Here is a 6,316-nt window from a genome sequence, read left to right as displayed (position 1 = left end):
ATATGCTAGATCACTCACACTGTCCAGCTCCCCAGAGTGTCAGCTGGGGGTTTCAAGATGGAGCAGCTTGTAACATCACCGAGGACATTGGTGAAGCTTGCTTAGTAACAGCCAAATATTATTGTTCTAAATTCTTTTTCATATTTTTTCTTCTGTTAAGTATTGTGTTCATTCTGTATGCTTCAGATTTTGAGTATTCAATTTACCATATAAAATATAATATCTATTATTAGTAGGCACAGTTATACTTTATACTATACAAATTTGCAATAAATTTAAGCTGCCACACATATTGTTTATATCTCATATTATTGACCATGTAGCTAAATAATTGATCATAAGACAATGGCTCTGTTCCATAGTGGTTTTTTTTTTTTTTTTTTCCGATTTCCCTCCATTCACCCCCAAGCCTAAGGCTGGTTTGGTTGAAGGTTTCTTCCTGTTAAAAGGGAGTTTTTCCCTTCCCACTGTCACCAAGTTCTTGCTCAAAGGGGGTTATTTGGTTCTCGGGGTATTCACTCTATTATCGTAGGGTCTTTACCTGAAAATACAATGGGTCTGGATTGTAATTTAGTCTAAATCAACCTGGTTTTAGTCTTGGCAGCTTTTTGAAATTTCCTCTAGACATTTGACAATAAATAATCATTAAGTGGGTAAACATGAGTTCATGGTTATTGTTATCCAGATTAAATCAATGCCTGGAAAACCAATTCTTCACCTTTGATCAAATTAAGGCATAAAGAAACACAACTAGCTGATCAGATTTGGCCAAGGAAACAGCATTAATGGACATTAGGTGCTGGGTGGCTGTGGAGTTGAGTAATAATTCTTGGTGGATTTATGACAGTAAGTAACACATATTATGCTGCATTATTTGATGCACAGAGAATTTATTATTAACACAGCTTCAGGTTTTAATTTTCTTGTTTTCCTTACTTGGAAATTAATGTTTGAAAGTCTGAGACCTCTTTTACATTACTTTGGACAGATTACACACACACACACACACACACACACACACACACACACACACACACACTACACCTAATATTTTGGTGCTAATTCAAAGTCACAGCAACATTTATATATGTCAGCAAAAGTGACTTCAGATGACCTCTCACCCGGGTAATCATCAGCTTCCACTGACCTTGCTTCCCTGTAACCTCAGATGGCATCATGGTCCATTCACCAGCTGACCGAGCATGAAATGATTATTATTAGGTTCCAAACTGTGCAGTGTGGTGTTCTGCTGGGCCTCTCTGCTGGCAGGCCAGTTTGGCTATTGGCATAAATCAGGTAAGGGACGTTGCAGCGGAAGGGGACTATTATCCAGATGCCCTCTATTTTTAGACAGGGAGAGAGATGGATGGGCAAGAGATTAGACAAAGATGGAGATTTATCTCTCCAGAAATAGATGGAGATTGATACAGGAAGGGGGATTGGGAAATGAAATAACTAAAAGGAGAAAAGAGGAATAGAAGAAAGGAATGAGAAAAGAGAAGAAACGGTCCAAATACAGGGAGTTTATACAGGGAGTGCAGAATTATTAGGCAAATGAGTATTTTGTCCACATCATCCTCTTCATGCATGTTGTCTTACTCCAAGCTGTATAGGCTCGAAAGCCTACTAACAATTAAGCATATTAGGTGATGTGCATCTCTGTAATGAGAAGGGGTGTGGTCTAATGACATCAACACCCTATATCAGGTGTGCATAAATATTAGGCAACTTCCTTTCCTTTGGCAAAATGTGTCAAAAGAAGGACTTGACAGGCTCAGAAAAGTCAAAAATAGTGAGATATCTTGCAGAGGGATGCAGCAGTCTCAAAATTGCAAAGCTTCTGAAGCGTGATCATCGAACAATCAAGCGTTTCATTCAAAATAGTCAACAGGGTCGCAAGAAGCGTGTGGAAAAACCAAGGCGCAAAATAACTGCCCATGAACTGAGAAAAGTCAAGCGTGCAGCTGCCAAGATGCCACTTGCCACCAGTTTGGCCATATTTCAGAGCTGCAACATCACTGGAGTGCCCAAAAGCACAAGGTGTGCAATACTCAGAGACATGGCCAAGGTAAGAAAGGCTGAAAGACGACCACCACTGAACAAGACACACAAGCTGAAACGTCAAGACTGGGCCAAGAAATATCTCAAGACTGATTTTTCTAAGGTTTTATGGACTGATGAAATGAGAGTGAGTCGTGATGGGCCAGATGGATGGGCCCGTGGCTGGATTGGTAAAGGGCAGAGAGCTCCAGTCCGACTCAGACGCCAGCAAGGTGGAGGTGGAGTACTGGTTTGGGCTGGTATCATCAAAGATGAGCTTGTGGGGCCTTTTCGGGTTGAGGATGGAGTCAAGCTCAACTCCCAGTCCTACTGCCAGTTTCTGGAAGACACCTTCTTCAAGCAGTGGTACAGGAAGAAGTCTGCATCCTTCAAGAAAAACATGATTTTCATGCAGGACAATGCTCCATCACACGCGTCCAAGTACTCCACAGCGTGGCTGGCAAGAAAGGGTATAAAAGAAGAAAAACTAATGACATGGTCTCCTTGTTCACCTGATCTGAACCCCATTGAGAACCTGTGGTCCATCATCAAATGTGAGATTTACAACACTGTAAACCCCAACAGTCTACCTGACTTATAAAGTTTGTGGATATAACAATTGAAATTCCTCACAAAGTTGAAACAACTTAAAACTTTTCTGTTCGGTTAACGATTCAAACAGTTATAATTGTACATGGCTTAGAAGTTAAGAGTAAATACTGCTTTCTTAATTATGATTTTTGAGTAAAATGTTTTTTTTCCCGAGCTCCGCATGTGTACGTCAACTACGTCATGACGTTTTCTCTCTAACCTGAACGACGTTGACAGAAAATTCTGTTCAATATGGCTGCCCTTCTCGAGCGACTGGAGAGCACATTTGGAGAAACTTGTAAGTAAAACGGAACCTTTGTTATGTTTATTTTTTCCGTAAAAAAGCAAGTATATTAATGTGTTGCAGGCAAGAACTTCTTTTCGAATGCGCTGTTGTGTTAAAAAGCACAGACCCAGGTGGTGAATAGTTGTTCGCGCTCTTTTTCAAACATAGATTATGTCGTCAGTTTTACAGTTTTAACCGATTAAAACAGTTTTACTAAGAATCACACACAAAGAAAGGGTCTTAGTGATATTTTAACGACCCCTTGCCAACGCAAGAAAGTTGGCGTTTTTACAACAGCAGCCTCATTGTTCGTCAGGTTTGTTTTTTCCTTCTCATTAGCATCATTCAAAAGTGACTTAGCTAGCAGTGGCAACTTCTATCTAAAACAATTGAAATATAGCAAGGTTTTGTATATTTAGTGTGCTAATAAGGTTTTAAATATTTTTATTTTTTCTTACAAGGCTGAAGACAAAAAGACAGAGGAAAAAAAAATTCAGACTGCAATTAATTTCAGGTGGAGACAGTAAACACAGGTGAGTTGAAAGATCTATTGAAGAGTCCTTTCTTCATGGCCATTAAAACATTTTTAGGTTAAAAGACCTGTGTCATGAATCGCTGTGCGGCCGGCACGAGTTGGACCCAAAATGCAGGACTCAGACTCAGGGGATGAGCTCAAAATCACAGCTTTAATTCCTGGTCACAGAAAACGAGCATACAAAACTAAACTGGGAAAATATAAACTCACACCTTGCAGAGAAGCACACAAGGAAACACACAGCTTGAGGGACGAAGTGGCACTGACTCGGAGAAACACAGGGTTTAAATACAATGGGAAGTAACGAGGGGAATGAGACACAGAAGGAGAGCACAGCTGGGAGAAATCAGAACTGACGAGACAAGGGAGCAAAGTAGGATACACTCACATGAGACACAGACCTTCAAAGTAAAACAGGAATTAGCACAGACGCAAACTAGACTAGGGGAGACAGAGCAACTAAGAAACACAGAGGGCAGCTACTAAATACTCAGAGAACTAAACAGAATAGAAGAAAACCAAACTAAGACACTACACTAAAGAATACGCTGGGACAACAAAGAGAACTAAGAACATAATACAAAAAACTCAGAGGCACAAGAAACTCAAAACACTGGGTCACTGACCCAGGACCGTGACAACCTGTTTGTTTGTTTTTTAAATCATGCCCTGGCTTTGTCACACTGAATCATGTTGAAAAGATATATTTTCATGGCTCCCCCCATTACCATTTCCTTGTACTTCTTTCTACCAGTCTATTTTATTTTGTGACATTAACATCGTAAATGTACCCCACCAGTTTAATTATTAATAGCTGTGTTAGTATTTATAATGCATTTTTTTTTTATTATGTGCAGATCTACCAAGGGTCAGTGGCACAGTTCACCATTTGTGGTGGTAAGTTGTAACACTTCATATGTGGTCACATAAGTAAGTTGTTTCATCAGTTGTTCAGTTCTTATAAAATGTTGTATAATTGTACCAAATCACTGAGGATACATCCAATGTGTAAATCACAATCAACAATTTTACTGTGATATTCGCTCGTGTTTAGAGAATCTCCATTATCTTTGTTACTGAGTTTCCATTTTTGTAGGGCCAAATTTGTATTAAAAATTAATATTTTCATATGATGTGAAATGACTCAATCATTTCTAATTTTTAGAAGAAACCATTCATTAAGTCCCTTAAGGTGAAGATTTCATATATTGATAATGATAAAATTAACACAAATTAAAAGTTTCACTGATAAACACACAATTTTTCCTTGCTTTGAACCCCATGTTCTATATAGATTACAGCTCTGATCTGGACAACACTATTTTAAAATACTGTGTAGGGTTTTTGTCAAATGATTAAGAAACAGACTCTCTGTCACAAGAGACAGAAAGGTTGTATCTTAAAAGAAAAGTCTCCAAAATTTAGTAGAGTCTGATGTCATGCAGTTTCATAAACATGTATTCTCCCCAAAGAATGACACCTGAAAACTTTGCGTTAAATGAACTTTTCTTTTCCCTTTTTAGGAGGCGCCTGATATCAACGTGAAACGCACTGCAGTACTTCGTGTCCTTCCTGTATACCTGCGGGAGGAGGACCCAGAATTCTTTTAGACATGTAATGTAAGTGTATTTTTGCATTACTTAAATTCTGCCAGTAAGATAAAATGCTATGGATTTTTGTAAATACAATTTACTACCCTAGCAGCTACCAAATTGTACAAACAAAATACCCTCTCTTTAGAAAACCCTCACACACAAACACACACAGGTCAGGAGTAGGGCACAGGCGTATCACAGCACTATGGCTATGCTGCAGGTGGCCCAAAAACCAGGCTGAAGTCAAGATTTAGTTTCTTTTTGAGATAAAGTCATGAAATAAAAAATTACTTTTTTTTAGAAAAATAACAAAAATACAAATTATGTAATGCAAGAAGCTAACACGTTAATGTACATTTTTCAAAAAAAGTAGAGTACCCTAACTCGTTACAAAGTAACCCACTACACTGCTGAATGTTTTGCTAGATTACAGGTCATGCTTGTCACATTCTCTCAAACCAACCTTACTTATTTAATTGGGGCGATCGTGGCTCAAGAGTTGGCAGTTTGTCTTGTAATCAGAAGGTTGCCGGTTCGAGCCCTGGCTCCGACAGTCTCGTCGTTGTGTCCTTGGGCAAGACACTTCACCCGTTGCTTACTGGTGGTGGTCAGAGGGCCCGCTTGTGCCAGTGTCTGGCAGCCTCGCCTCTGTCAGTTCGCCCCAGGGTGGCTGTGGCTACAATGTAGCTGCCATCACCAGTGTGTGAATGTGTGGATGACTGAATGTGTAAAGCGCTATACAAATACAGGCCATTTACCATTGATACTGTGTCTATTCCAGGCGGACGCATTGGATGAGTCGACCCTCATTGACACTCCAGTTGCCCTTCTCACAGTGGTTACCGACAGCGCTTCCCAGTCCAGTCCATTTTACTTCCTCAAGCATGGCTGTTGTGGTGAAAGGCGACTAGGTGATGTGTGATATTCCCAGATTTGCAGATGCATTTGCTTTATTGTTTGGCTTGATCTATGCTCTGCATTTAGACTACCCCAGGAAGCTGGTTCACACATTTGCCTTTGTCCAAAATATCTTCATGGGGCTTGATGACGGCAAACCCCTGAAACCCCTGGCTACATGCTCTTAAGGAATATAAGGCAATGTTTGTTAGGACACGCATCTCTGTTACTGAGCACTTTGTTTGAAGCACTTTAAGCACTTTAAGTTTACTACAGGCTTTGGGTGGATTTAACTCCATCAGTTTATCTAATTTTCCTATACTTGACTGCCTTATCTGGTTATTTGGAAGCTGATCGTCTTTGTACCCATTT

Source organism: Simochromis diagramma, unplaced genomic scaffold, assembly GCF_900408965.1.
Source record: "Simochromis diagramma unplaced genomic scaffold, fSimDia1.1 OVJJ01000746.1, whole genome shotgun sequence".
NCBI classification, from domain to species: Eukaryota; Metazoa; Chordata; class Actinopteri; order Cichliformes; family Cichlidae; genus Simochromis; species Simochromis diagramma.
Note: the sequence above shows the minus strand (reverse complement) of the source record.